Source organism: Amblyomma maculatum, chromosome 4, assembly GCF_055883805.1.
Source record: "Amblyomma maculatum isolate TAMU_Amacu chromosome 4, ASM5588380v1, whole genome shotgun sequence".
Classification (NCBI taxonomy): Eukaryota; Metazoa; Arthropoda; class Arachnida; order Ixodida; family Ixodidae; genus Amblyomma; species Amblyomma maculatum.
In genome coordinates this window covers 71,088,145-71,114,672 of record NC_139347.1, presented here as the reverse complement: position 1 = coordinate 71,114,672, position 26,528 = coordinate 71,088,145, and positions in this window count along the sequence as shown.

Genomic DNA, 26,528 nt, shown 5'->3' with positions numbered 1-26,528 from the left:
TCATAACGACATAATGTTCCATGGAATAGTGAAAAGCTTCTGTAGTACAGCAGCTTTTTTTGTTAGTATTTATTTCCCTCAACCAAGGTGCAGGCTTATATAAAACGAAACGCTGTTGTTTTTAAACGTAAATGTTCGACACCCAACAAATATTTTATTGTGACGAAAAAATTCTTTTTGCATTTTTGAACTGTGCGAGTAAAAATATAAACAGAAGCTCCCAAGAGGGGGCATTACAATTTCATTTTGCAACTGTTTTTATTGACACTTCCTGTGAGAAAAGCAGAATTAGCAGCTTGAAAACTGTTGCTATATATTGGAAAATCACGCGTGCGTTCACAAAAAGGGGGGAAATAACTGAATGCTTCAGTCCAAGTAGCGTCTCTGAAGTTTTATAATTAAATATAAATTAAACTTTTTTTTCTTTATTACCGACTTTGGCATGGAGCAACACATTTACAAACGTGATAGGTTTAAAAACTCAACAGCATCAGTTCAAGCACTCCAATCTATGTTGGCTGGTCAAGAAGTACACGATGCGCTTCTCTGAAGTGCTCACGTACAGATCGCACTTCGATATCTGCGTTGTTGTACTGCATCCTCGTTTTCCACAAACTCTGGAGGCCCAGGATCATAACAGCATCGAAAGGAATGTCACCTGTTTGGACAGGTAAGAACCTAATTCCGTAGGAATGTAACGGAACCTCTTTCTTTAATGCTGTTTAAAGGATATTTAAGGCAAGTGTTTTTTGTCTGGGATAAATGTTAGACTGCTGATATACTAATGCGTTACACAAACGCGCGCGCACATACACACACACACACACACACACACATGCACGCACGCACACATACGCACACACATGCACGCACACGCACGCAAACACGCATGCATGTGCACACATCGTGCGCTCGCATTTCTTTTTTTACTCCAGATCCTAGGTTTATCGCAAATGAACACGCTGTAAACACGAAGAATTGATCGAAATTAAGCGATTCGGCTTTAGAAGGCGATGATGCGTTAGGGAAAAAAATGTGCCTGCTATATATTTAGGGCTTCCTTCAGAGTGTAGAGTCTGAATGTGAAAAACTGCTCCCCTTAGGTCGAACCTGCTAGGACAATAAGCTGCTTTTTCACAGTCAATGCTTGCAGCAAGCCCGAAAAACAATTCTTCAACTCAGCAACGCCTGTCTCTTCAAGGTTCGCCACTTTGTTTTTTTTTTTTTTTTTTTTTGAAGAAACAAAATTATTTGTGTTCCCTCGCATGAAATCAAGCATATTTAGCTGATCCCAATTGTACGTGAGCAAAAACTGCTAGCGCCGAGTCACTGTATGAGTAGCTGAATAGATTTATTTGTCAGCCATGCGCAGTCCCATCCGAGACTGATGCGGAAGAGCATGATGCGCCCCAGGAAGCTCCCCTTCTTCATGAAGTAGAGCTCCTCCGACGAAGAACAAAGCAGTGCCGCTAAAGAAGAAAGGGCGACCTCTATGCAATATACGACTGTTGTGAGTGCGCCTCATGACGAAACAAACACCAGAAAACGTCTTAGAAAATTGGCCACATTAATACCAACCAGTGGTGCCATGATGTTATCGGCTGGTGCAGCGGCGACGGCTCGCCTCACCAGCAGTCGCCGCTGCGCCGGAAGGCACAATCTTGCCCCAACTTATCTGGCGTTTGGGGACCGCGATATTTATACAATTTCAGTAAGCGTCGCACGCTCTCTGAAACACCCAAAAGGGTTAACTTTCTGCGCATGCGCACTAGCGAACACCGTGCTATTCCCGCCTATCTTCCATTCACTCCATTCACGAACTGCTTAAACGAAGCCTTGCCGCAGGATTATTTTGACGCTACGAAAACCATTTAGTGGAATCGAACCAGCTGCTAAACACATGCTAAATTTCTTTTATTGATGTTTCTCACCATGCGTCAAAACAGCACCACTCACGTGAACAATTGTGCGCTCTTTTCACAAAAATGACAGACTCCTAGATGAGGTCATTTGTCTGCCTCTCAGTCTCTCCTTATCTCTCTCTCTCTCTCTCTCTCTCTCTCTCTCTCTCTCTCTCTCTCTCTCTCTCTCTCTCTCTCTCTCTCACACTATTTGTGTTTACGTGTGTGCTAAAAGTATATAGTATAGAAATTCTTCACAACGCAGTAGCTTTCAAGAAGGACCCTTTTGCTGCTGGCTTTGCACGGCCCGTCAAAAGACACAAAAAAGCAAATGCTGTGCTCCGGAAAATCTGAATTCATGTAATAATCGGAGAAGTGGAGGGTAAGGAAGCTCGGGAGCGTGGTAAATGAAATCAACACGCTGCATGCTTGCCCACATAGGCTGAAAGGTGATCTACTTCCGCTGTGCTTCACCCTTCGCCAGAGATCTCTCACCAAAGCGTCTTGTGCATGCGCTCGACTCGACCTGAAAGTTCGGCCTGAGTAAATCACAGAGGGACACGACACAGAGTATGCGAATGCGACCTGGCACCGGCTCTGCACAACGAGCGCATGAAGGCGTTCACCCGGAAAACAGATGCGCCTCTGGTCTTCCCTCCGAATGCGTTTTCCGCGCTATGTAAGCAAAACATAATGTGAGCTTCACTAACTGGAGTGGCCGAGACTGGGTTCCTGTGCAATAAGTAGAGCTAGCAATACAGTGGAAGCTTGTATTAATGCTGCCTAAGATGACCCTGATATGTCGTTTTTGCTTTGGTACATATTGTGGTCATCCGGAATTTGCGATTCGTAGTCGTCATTATTATTTCTTTTCTTTCAATATACCATTATATTTCTTGTTTCTTTTCTCATCAAAAGGTGATGAAAATATGTCGGAAATATATGTTAAGATTATTCTGCGTATTGTAGATGAAGGTAGCACAAAAACTTTGACGAAGACATAGAAGATACACATACTACGAAAGACAGGCGTATGTGTATCTTCTGTGTCTTCGTCAAATTTTTTGCTCTAACTTCGTCTACAATATGCAAAACCAATTAGCCAGAAGACATGCACTTGGGAACTCTTCTTTGTATTTATACACGTGCAATAATAATGAACAGAAAAATAGATGTGAAACAACATCACGAAAAATATTTGCATATATTATGTGAGTAAATTAAGCCGAGAGTATCTCTTGTCTTACATAAACCAATGCACTTTTTTAGAAAACTCGTATTTATTGAAGAAGCCAGCCACTGCTTTTCTCACAATGTAAATAATATGAGTGGTAAATGTAAATTTATATAAAACCAAATGTTATCACAATTTTAAAAAGAACGAGGTTGGCTCCATTTAGCTCTCAAAGAGCAAGCCGATTCTCCGCAAAAAATGCATATAAAAACAATGAATGAATGAATGAATGAATGAATGAATGAATGAATGAATGAATGAATGAATGAATGAATGAATGAATGAATGAATGAATGAATGAATGAATCCTTACCACAAGACGCAAAATCACAACATGTGCACATGCACATCTAATATATAGTTTAGCGGACGGTCACTGCTGCGTAGCTCGGGGTCCAAAAACAGCCGCAGAGGTATTTTCATTTCCCCATAAAGTGAGGCAAAGAGTAGGAGAGCACCACGCATGTAGTCGCAGAGCACTGTTTTCATTTTTACACTACTACGACTACACCAACGCGAAACACGGGTAACTGGCCTTCAACTGTTAGCGCTGTAAATCGAGATATATATTCCTACACTGCCCTCCGAAATTGCATTCCCGCCTCAGTGTTCAATCTTGATTTCAAGGTAATGCTCCTTCTTCTTCCACAGCTGCAACCCTCCAAATGGTTCTTGCGGCCACCACTATGCGGCTGCGCACACTGCTAGTAATGCTACCACTATACTGACACTAAAAGATTTCTAACAGCTGTCGCAGTAGAATGACCATACGGTTTATTTTTTATTGCACGCTCATTAAAGGGTTCTAAGTTGAAGGCGCCGACTTAATTGCTTGACACTAGTTGACAATGTACGACTCTAGGTGTGCTTGTTGTGTCGGAAGTAATTTATGTTACACCCTCCCTCCACCCCAATCAGTACGTGGCCTGTACAGTGCGAAAAGGAAGTAACGATGTGCGGTCTTACCTGTTCAGATGGATTTTTAAACGCGTTCTGGCAGCAAAATACTCCCCGCATGACGTAGACAGAGATGCACGTTTTTTCTTCTTCTTCTCGCCTCTATACATATGGCAGATGCCCACAGTGGGGAATTGGCTTGGGTTCGTGCGCACTTTTATCTCCGTGGTTTTCTCGGCACATAATGCTTGGCATGAGACACAGAATCTTCTCTGCTCTTTACTGTGCACCAGGCGGCGTATACTGTTTGCTACTTTTTCGATAAAAAAATTCTCATGGTGATTACAGTAATCCTAATTTGAAATTTGAGAGAAGCTATTTAGATGTCCTCGCGTTATACTGAGACAAATAATATGAGAGCTGCTTTTATGTACGTATGTTACAAAGCACTCTTCATTTTTCTCACGAGCCAAAAAGAATTTCTCAGAAAAAAAGAAAGAAGTGCCACGAGCGAGCGGCCATGAGGGAGCGGAGCAGAGCTCGTGGCTCTTCTTTCTTTTTTCCTGAGAAATTTCTTTCACTCGTGACTCTCTTATTGTTCGTGACTTTCCTTCTCTCGGTTATGCCGACAACGGTCCCAGCAACGACGAACATCAGCTTCCGAACGGGCACAGAATTAAGAACTGCGCTATAATATTTGGGGTACTTTTAGGCTCCGCTTTTAAAGGTATGGCATGACAGCCTGGCTTCCGTTTGCAGGCTCGCCTTACGGATTCTTGTCAGCGCAATCCGTGTTGTTGTTATTATCTGAGGGCACAACAACAACAACAACAACATGGAATTCTACTCACCTAATTACTAATCTCTTAGGTTGTTACTCTAATATCTGACTAGTTATTTTTAGCATACAGTCACACGTGAAAGGCCACTCCACATATAGGTAGGTAGGCCTTCTCAGGGGTAGCGTGTCTGACTCAAAGTCAACGGTCCTGGGACGCTGGATTCTGACCTCGCACTACCACCTCAAAAGAACGATCCAAGTTGCCAGCGCTTGGCAAATCGACCATGTCATGAAGTTATGTGACGTCAACAACCAATCTGCGTCTGACCATGCTACGGCCACTAATCACCACCTTCCAGAGCAATGCCCATAATTTTTCGCTCACGCCACCAACAACGCCGACGGCTGAGATTCTACTGGACGCGGCATTTAGCGCATTCGCATGAACCAACATTTTGGTTCATGGCCCCTTTTCCCAAGCATTTCACCCCAGAAGAGCCGAGCACCAGGCCGAGGGAAATCTTGTACCCATTGAAATAGCGACGTCGCGCCGTTTCACCTGTAGGCAAGAAAGCAGTGTTCCGACTGCAACGTTTCCTTTACTAACTATAAGTGTTCCGCACGTATACAAGTGAAGGGCGAAACGAGGTGGTCGAATAACTAAGAGCGTTCGGGACTATATGGAGGACGTCCGATTCGAAACGCATAAGAGCCCTGCGCTGGCGACACCAACAACTCTGCTCCTAGAGCTCCCTGGAGAGAAACATCTCAACTCTGTCGTGCTGCTGGTAACTCGTCGCCCGCCAAGCAGTAAAGTTTACAGCGTTGCCGGGTTTACGTACGTGTCTGACGACGGCTCCAGCGCACAAACAGTTCCAGCAGGGGTGCCATTCGCGGAAATAAGATTAAAACAAGGTAAATAGAGGGGGACGTCCGGGGCGCATGCGCGCGTACGGCAGGTGCCGTAAGACAGCGGGGTATATCTGGAGCAACAAAAGTTCGTAGCATGCATGAGGCCCCAAACAATACGAGGCCAGATGTACGCGACCAAGCGTGCAAGAGACGGCGAATCTCTCAGCGTACTAGGAGTGCATACAAGCCGGGTAGCTCCATCTCTCCCTCTGCGCAATAGGCGAGGAGACAAATTCAACAAGTGCAGAGAACAGAGACGGGATCCAAGCGGAAGCGGCTCACAAGAGTCGCGCATCGCACGTGCCCGGACGAGCTAAAATCCACTGAGTGCTCTGCGGCAGAGACGTTAGAAAGCAGTGGCCTAGAGGGCGGGGTGCAAGCTCCTTTGTTCTCGAAATTAGATTTGGCCAGGCGTTGCAAGGAGGAGGGGGGTCGTCACTCGCACGGCGCGGCAAAAGAGATGCCAGCTAGGAAGCGCAGGCTTTATGAACTAAGCACCAAAGCGGGTCTTCTGTTCTGACACGGAGAAAACTTTGTTGTCCCAGCCATTGATGTGTCCCACCGCCGCCAGGCGGCGCTAGGCGATGCCGACCAATGCATTTCTGTTACGAAGATGCCCTACTTTTCTTTGCCTTGCGTGCGCTTCCCAAGCGCGGATGATTTGTGTTTTTATGTCGGGCGAATAAAATTTGGCAAATTTCCATCCACCCTTTTATCGCTGTCGTCCTTCCTTTCTTTGTGTGTCTGTGTGTTTCTTTTTTGGAATAGCGCTTCGGCACTAACACTGGTCTCGTTCCAGTGTTGAAACACCATGCGTGCAGACATGTAAACAAGTCCGTCGTTCATAGCCTGAAAATCCACTACAAAGATATAGGAGGACAAAGATTTGTGACATTCAATGCCTCTGTGGCGTCTGCTGCGCAACTGGTACTATCTGTGAGACATTTTTGGTACGTAATCTTTCCACGTCTGGGTATTGCGAAACTGGAAACAAGAAAATATCATGTTTCGGCAGTGGTCCTCCCGTTTCTGTCATCCGCTCCGCTCAAAAGTTCTCCTATGATCGGAACGGCAACCCGCAGTTTCGTGTTCTAGCCACAACTCATCATGCAACAGTAATAATAATAATAATAATAATAATAATAATAATAATAATAATAATAATAATAATAATAATAATAATAATAATAATAATAATAATAATAATAATAATAATAATAATAATGTCAATCATAATAATAATATAATCAACACGCTCTCAAGCTTCCAGTAAGCGGTGCTTTGCGTCGAGTATGTATATGTAGAGCATCAGCAACAATAAAATATTCAATGGTGGAATGCATCAATCCTTTGAAGCCCTGCTCTTTGGCGACACAGCTGCATATATGCCGAATAACTATAGTCACTTCAACGTAAACTAAAGTGCGCTTAGCGGCCAAAACTAATTTTGTAGCTAGTATAGCCACAACATCTTGTGCCTTCAATAGCGCTGCCTTTCTTTAGTAGGAAACAAGTCTAAGGGGGAAAACCCGTATTAGGGCACGTTCACACTAGCGGGAAAACACGCAACGCTGGACGTGTTCCGCACGCCGCTTCCCGCAGAAGCCGTTTTTTTTTCCCGCGGGCTGACTTGTTTGACGTTCCGCAGAGCGATGGAATCGGGAGCTACTTTTTCCGTCCCGCAGAACGAAGTAGCCAATCGGAGCCGACCGCAGACTGTGACGTCAGTCCAAGTTCAATGGCTCCCGGCGGTGGCTGTGGAGCCCGTTCACTTGTGCGGGAGAAAAACGCGCGTTTTCCCTTCTTTTTCGATGGCACGTGACTACCCCTTCTCGCTCCACTTGCCTTCGCCTCCTCTGCATTCCTCGACAAACGCTGTGGGAAAACGGGCGTAGTGTGAGCTTCCTTCCGAGGAGCTGCGACGCAGCGGCGCCGTCAAAGCTGCGTCGCTGCGGGAAGTTTCCCGCTAGTGTGAGCCGGGCTTTACTTGCTAAGCGAATTCGTTCCTGTGCGATACAGGCGAGGCGAGGCGCCATGTAGTCTGGCAAAGCTTGTCCGCACTTGGCCGACGCCGAGGCGTCCCCTCAGTACAGCGATTTCATGCGGCAAAGCACCCGGCCTTGTAAAGTGGCGTCAGACGCTCGCCGACCCGCGCTCGGCTTTTGTCGGCTGCTGCAGTAGCCGCGCGAACAGCGGCTATAAAAACCCGACCATAACAGCTCGTCCGCAACCCTAAGAGGTCTAGAAAGGAGTCATACCTCATCGGTGTCCCCTGAACAGGCCGTATCAAGTGGACTGGCTTCCGATCCCCAGCTCCATCCACAAGTCAGATGTCTGCAGGCCAGAGGTCTCAGATAGGGCCTTAGTGAGGAGGTCGGCAAGCTCATTTAGAACAAAGTTATTTCTCGTCAGTCCTTCAGTGACATGGGACCTCAAAATTTGGAGAGTGTCATCGTTCGCCTGTTCAGCCACTATAACATTCCTGTCTATCCTCGTTAGCTCGGAGGTGCCTGCCAATTTTGAAGGCGATAGAGAGGTTTCCAGTTCTTTCTCCCGATTCCCTAGGCCGGGCAGAATGCGTTTTATTCTCGAAAGGAGCTGTGGCTGCTTCTACGCGAGAATGTCTTTCGCAGGAAGCATGGTCTTCAGCTTCAACTGAATGTTTGAACTGGTCTATATATTATTATTATTATTTTCACCAGAATTAATCAGGTAATTCAGCTCAGGCAGTAGAGCCGTAAGTTATATTGCGCTAAAACTGAGACCACCCTCCCGCATTTCTACCATGTTTGTTTGTCTCGTCTTCGTCATATATGCGTGCATTCGGTAGGTGCTGGTAGGTAGGTGATATCGCAGGACACTGACAATTCAGCGGTCCGTGTGTCAGCGCAAAACCACATATGTCATGGCCGAATTGGCAGGAGCTGCAAACATGGGAAGTACCTTTCAGATTAAAGTCAAATCCACCGGTACACTTGGACTCCGAGTCAGATACGCGGGTCCTAGGCCATGCAAGCAAGTTCGCACGGCTTAACTCAAACGGGGCTTAATGTCTACGTCAGCTATCCTTTCACATAACGTGGCAGATTACAACTGTAGCCTAATGAGGATGCGTGACCCGAAACCTAACTCGAAGTGCTGGTTCCCTTAATCCGCATTTGCACTAACCATGTTCATTCGGTCGCCATTTGTTTTCCTCCAAAAACGAAACTCAAAAAGAATAAAAAGGATTAAGTATACTATAGCTCGCTTTAAATGAGCGCAGTGGACTTGACATCGACATTTGCAAGCTTGCAAGAGGATCCCTGCGCACTCAATATATTTTCCTCCACGCAACCACTCTTCCCTATACTGGATGCTGCGGAGTATATTGCAGGCCGCTTTTGTGCGAACTTTGTTGTGAAAGCTGATCAAATGGTCTGGTGGGCACACTGCATAACAACGGGAAGCCATGGGTTGCCTTCGGTCGGTCTTCCCGGAAACGTAAATACTGAGAGCCCGAAGAAACAAAAAAATACGTGCCAACTTTTTCCTATTATTTCGTCCAGCTACGGGCGCATCGTAAAGCCAGATACTCGACTCAATCTGCATATTCAAATAGGGTGCGAGTTCACTATCAGCGCGAAGAAAAGCGCTGAACCAACGCGGTCCATAAGATATGAATTCGGCTTTTCGTAGAGAATCGTGAGTTTTTACTGTCAATATTTAAACTATATATGCAAGTCAGGCATAAATGGATGAAATGGAAGGAATAGAGTGTTAGGCTATCAATGAATTCTCTTGTTTTGATCACGACAGCTTTGGCCACACACCGCCACGTTTTAAGGAAGAAATCTTCGAATTGTTCGGTGGAAGGCGCTCAGCGACGACCACCTGCGACTGACGATGAGATGTGTATGTGCATGTAATATATATATATATATATATATATATATATATATATATATATATATATATATATATATATATATATATATATATATATTTTCTTTTTTTCATTTTCTGCACAGAAAAAGGATACTTAGCCATACGTTTTCCACCATTCCTTTCAAATGTACTCTGAAGGGTGGGGGACGGAGGGAGGATTGAGTGCATATCTACCACAACATTGTTAATTCAATACATAATAGCACTCTTTCTCTGTATAACGCATTTTCTAGCAATAAAAATAACATTTGCCATCACACTCATCCACTCACAAAAATCGGTGATGTTTCTATAAAACCATTCTTTACAAAAAAATTGCATTCGTGGCTCAGAGCATGTAATGTACTACCGGGGGCAAAAGTCTCTGGACAGCACGTCTAGCAATTGTGGACTAAAAGCGCAATGTAAGCGAATTATCAACCTATTTCTCTGCCACACATGAAAGAAGAAAAGTCCAACTTTCTCATCAACAAGTATGATCCGAGATACAAACGTTGTGCACTTTGGTCGTAGTTTGTGTGGTCCACAGACATTTGTCCCCGATAGTACAATCTTCGAATCCTCATCGTGCCGCACCTCACAGCACTTCCCGTTTCTCTGGTGGCATATACAAAGGCGTACAAGTGTACAGAGCACATCACGTTGTCCTGACTCGAGGATCAGAGATGTTGTGCGCTGCTGATGGGTTACACCAACGACACTTTGCTCCCAAATAAAGCTCAGAAAATATAGTTACGTGCTTAGTACTCACAGAACAGTTTATTTACAGAGGAATCGATCGACGCAGGACAGCGACGAAGCCTACAAACGTCCTTCTGACCCGATTGAGCTCTTGCGCAACCGTATTCAAGAGCACTCTCACCTTATTAAAAACAAGTGGCAGCAACGCCCCCTGTCAACATGCTCGTCAAAGTTCATCAGCGCGTTCTGGCGGAAAGTGAAAAGCATATCTACAAATAGTTGGTGCGCAGTGAGAAGGCTATGACGTGTAGTTCTACTGATTTCCGTTGTATTTACATTTTTACGGATAACTATACATTAGGTATCCAAGACAACAACACGTTAAGTCCCCAGGAAAGTTGGGGACCAAGAATTTTCATAGAATACGCTTGATAGAAAGAGGCTGCTCAATAAAAACACGGAATACGGCACGAAGTGCCTCAATTGCCATCTCAGGAGCTAATTATCATGTTTTCGAAAAACAGAAACTTCCGGGTTCGTCGATGTCAAGTCTCTGCAGCACTTCTATTAATGCCTTTTACGAACGCCTTCATGCGATCCTAACAAGGTGTAATTCAACGACTAAATGCTTACTTCACGTTACCCACCCCTCCTTAAACGAGCTAACGGCCATAATATCATAATGGAATATGCGCTCACATTTAATGCAGAAGTTTTACACGTCCCATTACCAAAAAATGGCAAGAAAATCCCTAGTAATAACCAGAGAAAGGAATGGTGTCATCGAGCAGCCACACAGCAAGATTCATATCTGGATACATTCAGACCCCTCTACGACCGAGGCCATCGCCACTCCGGACAATCCTAGAATAGTCGTTCGTATTTAGGTACTCCCCACTTGCCAACCTCCATGTGACGTCAGTTTTCCCGTCTTTCGTACCAAAATTGTGGCGCAATCATTTGTCTTACAGACTTACGGTGACGTGTCATATGATTTCTAATTGTATATAGCATTCCTCCCTTGCTCAAGTTGGAGGCTAAGTGCAATATGGATTCGAACCAATGACATATCCACCTCAAATGACACGCTTTCAAACCGACCTTACGGGGAATGCGGCTCCCATGCAGACACCATGTGAAGCATGCAGTTTATGTGCAACTGGTGCGCACGTACACACACGCACACGCACATGCGTGTGCGTGTTCGTTCACTCAAAACACGTTTGGTAGCGCAGCACAAAGGTTACCTGATCACGTGTTTGCGTTTTTGCATACTTTGCACGTTCCTAAAGAATAAAAATGTGACCCCGTATGAGATACGTTTCTAGAAGAAATTGGGTCGGCTGTTTCCTTATCAATTATACTTAACCCGCTTCACTGAATGTGAATAATGAAAATGCCATAAAACATCATGGTTAGTTATCTGACTAATCGGAATAGAAGATAATCATGGTGTCGCCTAGTTTGACAACCGGTCTCACGGTTCAGCAGCAAATCAAAGGACAAATGTCAAAGGTCAATGATTAAATACTAAGGGCTTAATGGTCAAGGTCAAGAATGATGTCCACCTTGGTAAAGTAGAAGGTAAGCTATTTACAACAGAGTATACCTTAGTGTAATTTACAGCCACTAAACTGCAGTGCTGTGCTTCTTGAGAATAAATCAAGGTCAATTCATTCACATTCTCACGCCGTTTACACTGGTTACATCCCATTGAGCTGCACCTTTTCTTTTTAAACCTTTGTTGAGTTACGTCGAACATCCTGTATAGCCGATCGAGCGATGAAGGTTGCTCTCAGAGTACGGGTAACCTCGGACACGATTGGCGGTGAGTAGCTTAATGCGGCATGGTCGGCAGTCTGCATTCTGTCGTTGGCTTCAGGACCGCTGACTACGGCTAACAGGGCGCGAGCAGATGCGGTACCGAAAAAGGATTTCATTTTTTCTAACCATGCAGGAGCCTTTCATCATCGTGGTACATTGTACCTTTTCTCTTTCACTGTGGGCCAGCTATAGGCAGTTTCACAAAGTGGTCTGGCACTGGTGTGGTAGCTAGTTAGTGAAATGCACCCAGATATCGTAACGGTCCATGAGTGGTGTGGCTGTTTCTCCTCTGTGGTTTTAAAACTTTGTGGGCTTTCTGCAGTCCCGCTGTCGAGAAACATGTGTAGAGCACAGGGGCTAACCAGGCGCCTCTGTCCATGGCTTGGTAACTGGTGTTGCTCGCAGAATTATTCCTGGAAGCCCATCAAATGCCAACTTGAACTTACTCATGAACCTTAAATAGATAGCATAAAAATCTGATTTTCATGAAACACAAATATGTTTAAACTACCTCGAAGGAACAAACAAGGAGGCCGATGTGAAAGCCGTGTTTTCGAAGTGAAACTCGTAAAAAATTCCCAGCTCCTGAATTTAGTTCGTATTGTGAAAAGGATCTATCATAGCAAGGAAAAAAATCATCGCCAAATTGAAGGAATGTCGCATTGCCTCTGCTGAGCCATTATACAGCAAACGTTTAAACTCAAGGGGTCCGCCGCAAATGTGGGGGATAAACGACGCACAAATATCTGCAACTACTTTCGCCGAAATCGTAAGAAGACGCAATCGCTCCCAAGCCGTTCACGTTTACGCCAATTTATCGTTTTTTTTCTTTGTCGTCATCACTCATACAAGCGCAGAAACACTGCAGAGACGAGGTTTTAAATCATATTCATTGCGAAGTGAAAGGAAAGCCAGCAGCAAATATATAAGTTCGGACACACGATGATAAATGTCTTACATATCGAATATTTGGTTATTGGGCAACGCCGCAGCACATCCACAAGCTTAAACTCAAAGTCTGCCCACCTCAATAGTCCTACTCTTCTGCTTGAGCTGGAGACTTTAGTACGGACCAAGCAGGCAAATTCTTGCGCTGCGGTTTAATGTTTCCTCGTGGTTTTGTAATTCGCGAAAACAATTTTTCCCGTATTCCAAATTCCTTCGTTCATGATGTACGAGCGCCTCCCGTGCTTTTGAATTCACAATGAGAGATTCGCAACCCTACAGCGTGTTGCGGCGCAGTTCAAACGACCATTACGCCTTCTTGTCGGAATAATGTTTTTCCTGAGAAAAATCACATCTGTTCTTCTCTCAAGCTGGAAAGCACAGAAAGAAAAACCCTAGACGTAACCCAATCTGAAAAACGTTCAGGCCAAAAAGCAATGATTGTAATTTTCAACAGTGCGGCTGTTTATTGCAACAGCATTTTAACTTCGAGAAGCAAAAAATAATGTTTTGTCAGGTTGTAATCGTTATCCATAACCTTAGCATGAAATCAGTTTTTTTTTTTTTTTTTTTTTTTTTTACGTAACAGACTGGAACTATACAATCCAGCCGTAACATCGTTAAAATTTGAAGAACTCCTGGAAGCGATAATTAAAATGCACAGAAAAGGCAGCAAGAAACGGCTCCAGTGGAAAGAGAAGGGAACATACTGGGCGGCTCTTTCCGAATCGCTCAAGTAAGCTTTAACTAGGAATTGTTTAACTAGGAATTGTATAAAAAAGCCGTATTTTCATTTAATCAATAATGCTTACCCAATCACTAGAAAAGAGTTTACGTGCCATTAAATTTCTTTAAAGCATGGAAGTTCAACCTACCATCCATAAAATAATTCTGTGTCAGGTTTTACAGATATTCATACAGAAAAGTGTTCTTTACTGTACAGAAGCCTATGGATTGATACGTAATCTTTGTGCTATTTTAACGAAGAAGATAAACTAATTACTTTAGAGAAGTGACGCTGCGAGTTTTTTTTTTTTTTTCTACATCAAGAAAGGCTCCCTGAAGATGGCGAAGTATTAAACAAAACTGTTATGAGAAAACATATTCCTGCATATGTTAATTTACATCAACTGCGTGCCAATTACGTGCCCTTACGAATTCACTAACTATACTAGTATGTGGCATATTCAAGCTCTATAATACAAAGTGGCATTTTCTTTCGGTCTTCCGGACGGTATCTCTTCCGTTTTCTCTCACTTTTTATATTCTTTCGATCTCCATCTGACTCGTTTTCGTCTCCTTCGTCTTGTCCTTTGACCACCTTGTCGTTTGTATTAATTTGGCCTTGCTTGGAGCGATGGCAAGAACTATTCCGGACTTCAGTGATATGACGGCTTCAATTGAGTCATTAACAACTGCTTTCGTTGGAAAAGAAAGCAACAAAATCCCATTTTGGGCAATTTAATGAGACGTCATAGAACAATGCACAGCTTTAGCCCTATGATCCGCGCCTTGCCTTGCCTACCCTGCTTAAAAGGGTCATGACAGCTAAGATTTGAGCATAAACTGATCATTGCATTTCACTCCACACGCGTGAAAACATATTTCCTCGACATTTGAGCTCATTTGGTACCGTAGAAACTTTGAAAATGAAATTTTTTTATTATGTCAAAAGCAGTTTCCTGATCTGGTAACCATTTGCCGCTGACGTCACAACGGCATATCATCTCCAAGTCATCTGCTATTCGCGGTTTCGGCTGCACTCTTGCATACACGTCGTTGACGCTGTTTGATGAGATTTTTTTTTATTCCGTACAAAGATTTTATTTGCATATTCTTTCTTTTTCCTTGAGAAGCCTTCACTCTAATATGCAACCTTATTGACCCTCAGAGAACTGGACTTGTTTTAGTTTTCCGTCTAGAGATTGTCGGGGAGGCCGAAATCGATAGGTTTATGCTATACTATTTAAACATACAATCAGAAGCATATTATTCGTATATTATGAGAGTGATCTCGTTTAGCAACAAGAGCTCCTGCATAGAAAAAGCGACGTCCAATGTTTCGTTCCACCGTGTGAGCCGCGAAAGGGTGCAAGGGGCAGTGTTGTGTTGCTGAGCTATTGCCCGTTGCTCTTTTGGTCCAAAAACTAAGAGAGAAATCCAAACTACCATACGTTGACGCGAGAAAGCACCATTTGACATTAGAAGAGCAGACAAAACTTTTGAATGAAGCGGCACCTCTTAAGATGCTGTTGTATGCGCGTAATAGTCAAACTTATTCATTTTCGACTGATAAATCCTTTTTGCGAACCTATGTTCACTCTGACCACGGCCAGCGCACGAAAGCATTCTCCACTGCCGCTGCTTCCTTCCCTTTATCACAAAACCCAACGTGGTTCGAATGCGCTTCACTGCTCGCACTTAACTTTAAGCCTCTCAGCCGCAGCCGTCTCCATCTCGCCTCCCCCACAGCCGCGCGCGCGCGATTGCAACCGACTCCCGAGACTAATTTTGCATTTTTTCTAGTGCTACATGTCCAGCAAATCACTAATGAGTGCTTCAACGCAAGCCTACACCATTTAGTATTTAGTGTGTGCGCCCTAAATTCCCTCAGAAATGCGCCGATTAGCGGATTACAACTGCGAGCCTAGCGGTTTAATTACATAGCTTTTGTATATAACTTGATGCAAGCTGCTCGTTCGCAAGACATAAAATAAAAGCTGGGCTAGCAATACCAAAAATATTGTCTTCTTTTCACACCAATTTCACCTTTATTGGTTTACAAACTAAAACAGCGCTACAAAAAGCGCCAAGGCTATACATGCCCTGTCATCGCCGGGTACGTACCCAGAAGCGGCGCCGACAGCTGCCGGCTGCCCTCAGTACTGCTCGACAGGCAGGATCACATCGACGCTTCCCGCTCAATTTTGAGCGCTTTGTGATGTGCACAGTCGTCGATTTGGGGTCTCTATTACCAGAACGATATTCGATGGCCACATGCAACCGCTAAAACTGGTGAATGCGTGTTCCGCAATCACCGAAATCGCAGACCCGAACCCCATGTACTCGCGCTAGGCCTACTCGCCGCTGAACGGGCAGGCAGTTCAGCGCCGTCTGACATTTCAGACCATGGCTATTACTGATCAGAAGGTGAAACATATAAAGTGTAACTGCTTGTTTTCCTTTTTCTAACAATGTTAAGCTATAGACAAGCGCAGCTGCTTTAATGCCGTTATCTTATCGGGCGTCAAGTTCTCGCTCGGCCTCCGATCTCACCATAACAGATCGAAGGAACCGTTCGCTGGTTAGTTCCGTCGGCGTCGCGGGGTCGAAAGCCTCACACTACCGCGATAGGTGACCGTTGGTCGTGTTGGTGCAGTCGCTGGTGTAATGCGACAGATCAGGGCGTCAATAAGCTAACCGCGCGCGCAGCCCACTTACTGTGATCGTCCAAATGTCGAAGAAAACATACCTTGCTCTATATCGTTTTTATGCAGTGTGATGTTCATCAAGCACTTCTGCATGAGGGACTATGTACAACTATGTCAATCGTCCACGAAAAACGAAGACGAGAAGTGTCCTTTGAAATTGCAGGCTGCATTGCAGACGACGCTCCGCCGTCTGTCCTCTTGTGGCGTCACACGCGCATTTCAATATGGCTGTCGTGCACGGTGGGAGGAGTTTCCCAATTGAGATTGCTATAGTGCTTTTTGTTATTATGCGCCTTGCGCTATGCACTAAAACTTTCCGAGTAGACTCACAGACTTGTATATTATTCACACAAGTATAAAACAGCAATACATCGAATGACCATGTCATCGCCCTTTTAAATCCGCACCCTTCAAAAAAGTGAATCACCCCCCTCCCCCCCCCCCCCTTTAACGCGCTGCAGTAGCAGATGCTTAATTGGTAAGCTAGCTTTCGTAAAGCAATTCTAGCTGAAGTAATTTCCGCAAGCCAAACTCAACAAAAATTTCACACATGGGTCTTCATCGGAGAAGTGATGTGCTGTTCTGAGTTTCTGCTGTGTTCATCTTCTGATAACGATCTGTGTTCTATTTTCTCTTAATCAAAGTGAACCTTCTTTTTGTTTCTTACAGTGCAGAGTGGTAGGCTATAAATCTCCATTGATGGTGGCCACGCTGTTATGTGAGATTAAAAGAATAAAAAGTGTATTATATTGCTGTGGTACATGTACACTGCTGTACATGAATTTTAAACACGCGAAAGCTGCAAAATGGCTTTGAGAGGCGCCGTAATATAGCATTGCGAATTACTTCCGACTACATTGGCCTCTGTACCATGCGCCTAAAAGTTATCGAGGAGAGCAAGGAGGTTTTTGCAGCTCATTTACAAAGAAATGTGGCCGTTGTGACTGGGATTCGACTTCGCGTTCTTTTGCCCACTAGCGTGTGAACGCTACATCACACCAAGCTGCCGTGGCATCTCTGGATACTGCAGGAGTAATACTTCTGCTAGGAACATAAATGTAGAATGCGTCTGCTGTTAGAGGGGGGGGGGGGGGGGAGGCGCTAAACGTTTTCCGTCCAAATAATTTAATATGTGTTCACCATGTTTCAAAGTGATGGCACAATAAATTGACTACGGGAGGCTGGTAGGACATCATTCGACCTATTGTGATAAGCCATGGAAAGCGAACATCAGGTGAACTGAGAAAGGAGAGAGAGGGGCTGGTTCTAGAAGGGAGCGCAGGGCGCGCAAGAGGACATTACCGTTCTCTTTACACTCCTTCTTTCTCGAGAAAGGAAGACTTGGTGGGTCCGTCTATACGTTAGATCAGTGTCCAAGCCATCAAAACGTTGTGTTGACCGCTTGAGACGTCTTGCATACCACAGTGCAAAAGATCTGGTGGCGCATCATGCACCCATATCGCTGACGCTGGGTGAAAAGAAGGGCTGGCTTCTGTGCGCGTGACACTTCTAATGCGTAGGTATTCTTAAGCTACCCCCAAAGTAAATCCATACCTCCGAAACGCAACGCATGAAGTAAGTCTCATTTGTGGACAAACACCACGAGATTTATACGTTCAATAGTACAATACGTACAATAAACGTACATATCATTCAATAGTAGTAAAAATAACTTGATAATTATACCTATAGCACCTAACTAGTACGTACGTATTAGTAGTACGTAATTACTCATTAGTACGTATTGTTCAATAGTAGTGCAAACAGAGTAAAAGCATTTTATACTTCTACCTATATACCCTAAGTAGTTAGTACTATATAAGATCAGTTTATAGTTAATATCTCAAAACAATAAATAGTCTGTAAAGGTAATTACGTAACAGCTGAGTATTTAGTAATTAATTGAATAAAATCTAATTACACCCATTTACATCACGTGACCTCCAACAACAGGTCACATCATAGTATTTGCATTGATAATTCCTTCAGAATTCCTTCTAATTTCTTTCTTGTCGGCCGGTTTGAAGAGGTACCTTTGAACCATCGGTGGCTGCACCGCAGCACCAGTCGAAACGTGGTTGCTACTCCAAACAGAAAAAACAGCAACAGCGGGAGGAGAGCGACAACCCTCCTCCACCCGGCCAAAAGGTACTCTTTTACCACTTGCTTGGGCACACGCACATGGCAGCGTCTCTTACGTCTACACGCTCATTCTCGACGCGGCTGCGGCGTAATTAGAAACATGCCCGTGCGAACGTAGCTGTCCCATTTTGGCCTTGATTGTCTCTCACATATAAAATGTTAAAAAAGATTCATCTATGCCTGGAAATACATGCGTGAAGCTCTTCCGTTCCTTACACTATGTGCCGGAAAATAGAAAATACGTGACCAGCTGTCGCCGAAACCTGAGTGAAACAGTGGCAACCGCCTTCTGAGCTTTCTGTTGTCTTAGACATATATGTTGCCGTCCTTAGCAGTTTTGTTTAGATCAGTCTCCTTATCATAACATGGCACTGGGAACCTTCACAGGATTCTAAAGACAACATATCTTTGAAGACCGCAGTGTCATTTGATTTTGTAGCTTCCAATCGTTACAAAAGAAACGAATTAATATATCCACGCATAGCCTTTTTACTTGGTGCACGTGTGGTAAAAACTGCAGTAATTATTTTGTCTCATAGGTTAGGGCTTTCGACTGCTCAGCCGGGAGACCCGAGTTTGAACCTGCCGTGGCGATGGTCTCGTTTTCATGAAGGCGAAACGCAAGGCGTCCATGTGCTGTGTGACGTCAGTGCGCACTGAAGAACCCCAGGCAGCTAGAATTTTCTGGAGCCTTCAACTACGGCGTCCCTCATAGCCTGAGCTACTTTGAAACGCAAGAGACAACGAACCAAACCAAACTAATCTTAAGATATCCTAATGCTTTTGTAAACACTGATCTTGTTTTTGTTATAGCAGTATTTTTGTTTATGTGTCGGCCTTCTTATGTCATCGAAGATTAGTCATCTATCTTGCACATACAAGACGAGTAGCTTTTTTTTTTTTTGTTTGTAACAACCTTCGCTGGAGTTAATCCGATGAAACTCTAGGTGCACACTGAGCCTGCTCGGTCCTAAATATTGGTTTGTCTTCAACTGAGCGATAGTACTGGGTCCAGGACACTATGTGCACAGCGGAGGCCTTCCAAATGACGTCCTTAACGAAGTGAAGCCAGTGCATGGGTACCTATATTCTGATGAACGTTTACCAAGTGCCTGCTCGGGACAACCTATTATATTTGGGGATACTCAAAGCTACACGATTGCGGCACGTCTTGCAGATCTCGATCGTTCACGTGCCTATAAAGGCGAAACCCATTAATGGCTCATACTCACGGTAATGACCCTATCCATCCGGCCAAGAGAAGTGTCCCATTTCGCTATTTCTTTTTTGCGTGCTGCAAACGACAATCTCGGGTGTGCAATTTACACGCATATTTGTAGTTATTTAATTGCTTGGGGGGATTTCTACATGATATTGTTAAGAGCCCAGTGTTACAAGAAAGCCGGTGTCGGCATTCGGGTTGTGACGTGAAAACTGGAAGTAAAGAAACATTAAATGATTTGCGGAGTCGAACACCGTTCCTTCGCAGTGCGAGGCAAGCATGCAACCACTCCGCCACTGAACCTCACTGCTTCTCTCCAAACAAACACCCTAACGTATGCGTTTCCTTACGACTGTCACCTAATGTTTAGTTGCGTCATTGGAAAGCAACTAATTACGGAAGCAATAGGGAAGAGAGTAGCAAAGAACGTCTTCGCTTTGCTTACCTGCGATGCGCCACTCAGTGGAAAATTCTTTGATCGTACAGCGCTGCCGCAGCAGATGGCGGGAGTCATCGCCCGATTCAAAACTTTATACATACATCCAATGTCTTGGAGTTTAGGGACAGCGGAGAAAAGGCAGACTACAGATTTTAAGCGGGAAGAATAGCCAGACGGAAGTCATCTGATTATTCATTAAAATTAAAGCAGCAGTAAAATTTCACCCAGCTCTAAATGCAAAACGCCAGTGGTGTTTAATGAGATATATGTCGTTGTGATGCTGAAGAGCATGAGAAGGCAATGCGAACGGAGCACGACAACGCTATCTCTTTGAACACTTAAAGGCGACGCTCAAGTCTCCTCCATTTTTTTTTCATTTATTTGTCGCCTGACTTACTTTAATGAACCTTGAAACTGCAGTTTACAAGGCTGATATGAAAAAAAAAACTAAATTTAAAAAGAATTTTATAATGCTCACAAAAATGGGGATTTGCCTGAAGCTTTATAGAATTTTACAGCCGCCTGGTGCAACGCAACATCCCCATCACTTCAGCACTGTATGCTTAGACGTTTGATGGTAAGACTATATCTGTTGAATTTACGGATACAGCTCTCATCGAGCCTGGTTAATCACTGGGGAATCAACCCCGAGCACGACACAAAGAGGCTCTCGATCGAGCAAAACTAAACACATCGATGCATCCCAGAAGAGGCACGACACAGCCGCGGTTCATATAAAGCACTTGTATTGATCAAACATCCACTCGCCATCTCAATAAAACCCCTTTGGCACAAGATTAAGCGGCTCTAATGCCGAACCACGACGCGATAAACAACACTCCCGTTCATCCATATTCACGACGACTCGGTGCTTCTATATATCGTGGCACGTTTTCGCAAGTATGTTCATCCCTGGGCTCGTCAAAGATTCCCGGCTCTTAAGTTTTGCTTGCCATCTTTTTGCATCTCCGGCGCTGCGGAACGTGCCAGCTTGGTTGGTTCTGAGCGAAACTCGCAAGCCGCCTCGGGAGCCGTCTTAAGCCCCGGCAAACATTAACGCCCCCAAACGCGGAGGCGCCGCTAATTGCGTCCACATCTTACCTGCATCCAACCCTTCTCCTCCTCCTGCCCTTATCCACACGCTCTCCCCCCCCTCTCCCTCTACATCTAGGGCTCACCACGGTGGTGCCTGCACAGCAACGCGCCTCAGTCCATCGAGTTTCCTAATTAGGGAGGCTCTTTAATTACAGAATGCATACGGAGAATTCATTACTGGGAGAACGTTGGGGCCTGAGAGCCGACTGGCCCCGGTTGAACCCGGCGACGCCTGCTTCAGGTCGTAAGTGCATATATGCACACAAAACACATCTACTGTGCCAGGGAATTCGGTGAATAAGAATATCTCAGCCACAGCTATTCGCTCCTTTGCGCCAGCGCAGAGATCCTGGGCGGAATTTCGGTTAATGCGGAGAACACCCGTCTCCTTGATGACTGGCACTGATGAGGGTTCGGCATACCTAAGGAAAGAGAGAGAAATGGCATTTCGTTAGCGTACACGTCCAAGAAAGGTCAAGGGTATGAGATTGAAGGCGTGATGTAGATGGGAACGTCTTAGCACGGTAATAAGGTCGCTGTTTGCTGGTCGCTTGAACTGAGCGAGTTGGTTCATATTCCGCGAACCTATAGGGAGAACGGCTTTCCCACTGTCTTCAGAAATACGATCCATGCCATGCAGTGTCCGCTTAGGGCCATTGTGACCCGACATCGCGCATAAATCCGCTAAGCTTGGATCGGCGCAGCACTCGAGACATTGTTCTGCCAACAACTTCTAGGAGAGTACTTATGAAAGGAGATTACCGAAGAACGGTAATGGCACGCTGCGTCAAAACCTATGTAAGAGGGGAACCCAAGAGACAATAAAATCTAAAAGAATATAAGTGGCATTTTATCGATTGAGAAACAGAGGCTCCATTCACGTCTGAAAAAGCAGTGGATCGTCTTAGTCTGCGTGTAGCGGTGAAGAAAGAAAAAGGAACTTCGGAAATGAAAGAAATCTTAAGTGAAAGAGGTTCCATCTCACAGCCTTTCGGTTGAAGAACCGAACATACATCCCACTACGCCCCCAACAGCAACAATAAAAAATCAGAAAGACATCCCAAACAAAATCATCCGTGCTGCACAATACGATCCCGTCGTCTCGAGTTTCATCACCATTAAACATCAAAATGGGTTCGTTAAAACAGTTGTGAAACTATTTTTCTCTGCTGCTGTAAAAATGATGCAGGGGAACCTTTAGGTACCGAAATATTAACCTAAAGTATGCTAAGCTTGGTTGATATAAATTTTGGGCCTTCCAAAAAAAAAAAAAAAAAAAAAAAAACTCACCGGTATAGCAATATAGGCCACAGTTAATTATCATAGAAACTTGCTAACCAGCCAGTTTGTCCTACCTGTTCCTGCTTACTTTGTCTTCGTCCTGCTACTCGCTGCAAAAGCCGATGGAAAGCTAACTAGCCTGACAGCTTGACGTGCTAAAATGTCTCCAGAAATTCCTCCTTTTGCTGCACGCTTAGTCAAGAGCCACTTAATTTGTGTTTATATATTCTCACACACACACTCATTAACATATATTCGTAAACTACCATATGATGTGAAAGACCATCCTTAATCATATTAAATTTTCGCCTAAACCAAACTAAACAGTACAAAAATGCCTATATGGCACGCACAATAACTATATCAGCTCAAAAATCATTGCATTGGCTGAGCTACAAAGCTTAGGCACAGCACGCCTTTTGCAACATCTACTTCCGGCACCATAGCTTATGGCTGCATTTCAACGCCTCATAAAATGAATAAATACCATGGCACGGGGCACGCGTGGGCGAAAAGCCGCTCACAGCACGACTCGGACATAATTACGAACGATATATATATATATATATATATATATATATATATATATATATATATATATATATATATACATATCACTTGCATCAGAGGCCCTATTATAACACTGACAACTTGACGACAAAGTTAAGCTGCACTGCTAAAAGAGTGCGCCATCCGTATATTGTCGGGTTAAGAAATTTCGAAACAGTCTTGCCTGCGTTGCTTAATGCTTTGCGTACGCTGTATATAACTGCGCCATTTCGAAACATCACGCACGGTTGCATCCATCTACGATGCGCCGTTCGCCTTCGCACAGAGCTTTGTGCAAACCAGGTTGTCACTTGCCTGTCCACTATTGGCGCTAAACGAGCGCAATTTCAGTTGCACTGCGTCGAGGGACGGGAATGATGCCGCTTCTGGCCGAGCGTGCATGGCTCTGTAGAAAAGCTGTAATCAGGGCCTAATTCCACCTTGTAGATGTAGTTCTGTGCAAAGCTTGGTCTGTGGTAGACTGAGTCGCCAGAGCATAGCGTAGCATAATAGAGTACGTACTAAGAGAGTAACTGGCCCTCATCATCCCCTAAAACGTAGGCATAAGACTACAAAGGCAGGCTGTCGAGCTTTTTTATAAACTTCGACGATGAAGAAAGATTTGTCCTGGACCAGGTTTCGAACCAGTGGCCACAGCCTGACCGGGGCTGTAGCCCTACCAAATAAGCTTAGCCTCTAGCATAGCCTGAGTTGTTTTGGCACGTTAAACCTCATAAATCTAGCCAATTAAGCTTACCCAGGAGTCTATGGCATCACATTAAAAGGAGAGAGCAAATAAGTTCGAAGTGGAAAATTGTTCGTCCAATGTTTAGGGCACGCCCTCAAATTTGGAGTAGATTGCTAAAGAAATAGAACTAGCGAGACGCGATAAAGCGTTTTCATTCTTTGTTCTTCCCTTATATAACTGTATGCCACTGCAGTACTCATACAGATGCTACCACGTCACGCACACAACAATGCATTCGCTATAAGACCAAAGAGCCTTTGTGGCCTATGCCTTTGCGGTACAAGTCTTTGTAGCGCGAAGATGACGCATACTATAGGTGTGCTTGTTCATCACCAAGATGACCTGGGCTAGATGAAAACACCATAAATTGCACCATTCCTTCTATAAAATTAGGTTACCCCCCCCCCCCCCCCCCCACACACACACACACGCCAGAGGAACATCTGGGTCAAGTCTGACTTCATTTGGGCCCTCTCCTGATGTGCTGACTTCATTTTCAAAATACCGAATCATTATATCCAACACACGCCAGATGCAGCCGGATTGCCTGCGCCATGACCACATTAAAAGGCAACTTCAGGTTTTTGTCGAACATTGTGACTTTGTAATTCCGTCACATTCCTTATAATCCTTTTTTCCAGTACAAAAAGCTTAGCAGAGGTGTAGCATAGTTAAAAATAGTATCTGGAGGAAGCTTCACAGCATGGTTACGTTTGCGAGGACTCTTTCGTAAGCCAATTTAACTGGCATCAGTACGACGTGTTAAGTGCGCCATTATTCCCATTAACGTCCATGGCTGGCTCTGAGCCGAAGAGCGGTTGCTGCTCATTCCTACCATCGATTGACGTCATGACTGTTTTCATCGCGCGATTGCGTGGCGTGACGTCGCCCATGTGATTAATGACGTGCTTATCACCTTCGACGCTCTGCTCAGCTACAAGTTTGAAAAGTCAGATCTCACACAAAGGTAAAAAGTTATCGAAAGGTGATGCCACACCAAGGGGGTCTACAATGTTACACGTCAAGTGGTCAGATGATTTATGAAAAGGAAGGGCACAGTATATTTATAGCCACAATTTGTTCAGTGGCTCATTAAAAGTCAATAGCTAGCCCACGCTGACATTGTGTTGGTTTATAGGAAGGGAGTCACTGTCCTCCTGCTCTTTGAAGGTCAAATTTAGTGCCACGTGAAGACCGGATCTATCTTGCGTAGTGAAGCTTTTGCTTCAAAAACTTTTTTTTCAGTATATCAAGTAGAAGCATTCTAGAACGCAGAAATTATGAAACCCAAACCAAATTAGGTTTCGGCCAACCTATAACATCGCGATATACCAAGCTATGTCGTAACCACTACGGCCACAAAAGCAATCATGCGCGCTTTAATTGGCTCAACTGGTGATTGCAAGTGAGAGCTGGGGTCAATGTACCTGTCTTAAATAAGCGAAAGCAAGTTGAAAATGTCGTCCTGCAGCAATTGCAGAGAGAATATAGATTGCATACAGTTACGTCAAGTGCTCAGTGTTGCTCGTAGAAATCTCTACGATGTTTTCCACAAATTAGAAATTTTCATAATTTTCAGGCTGCAACAAAATATAGCATCGCTGCGAAATTTGGAAAGGAAAGGCACAGTATCTGTCGCGTTTTTTCTCCGTGGAAACTTGAACAGCATAGCAACAGTTTGCCCTCCTGCTTCTTGAAGGTGAAATGAAGGTCAAATTTAGAGCCCCCCCCCATGCGAAGACCGGCTCTACCTAAAATTCGGAGAGGTTGAAAAAATGCCGGAACTGCCCTTTAACGCTTTCGCGCTGATAAGAGAACAATTAGTTAGCAGTATCGACACAAGGATAGGAGCAACGAAGTTTCTGTGAAATTTTAATGAAAAGTTATAGTTGGTTCACAGGAAGCGAAAGGCGCAGTATCTGACACACTTGTTTCTGTGAACACCTGAACCGCGCCGTAAGGGTAGGGAGGAAGGTGGGAGTGAAAGTGGAAAGAGAGAAAGAGGAGCCGTAGTGGAGGGCTACGGAGTAATTTCGACCATCTGGGGATCTTTAACGTGCGCTGACATCGCACAGCACACGGACGAAAGAGCGACCTGGCAGATATAAGAAAATTTGAGCCGTAAAACAAACAACCTTATTCTTCAATAGCCACTGTAAAAAGGAGGCCGGGGCAAGTGTCTTTTTTTATTTCGTCCAACAGTGTTAGTGGTCACAGTGAAAGCAGCTAGTGCAGAGTCTGCTCATGAGCATCTACATTGTATTCCGCCTGATTCGTGAAGCAATAACCGTGAAACCTGGCTCTATAGAAATTGTTTTATTTCAAAGCAACGTTATCAAGATGCTCGTCCGTAAGGGCCGTACGCTGTTTTGACCTAATCGCTTTTATACTTGAAAAAAGTGCCTCAAGACGGTAGGTGGATTCAAACATTAAGTTGCTGGAAAGAACATGAAGGGAGTTGTCGTTAGGGGATTCATACAGTTAAGGAAGAGATGAAGACGGGTACAGAGAGTCGCGAG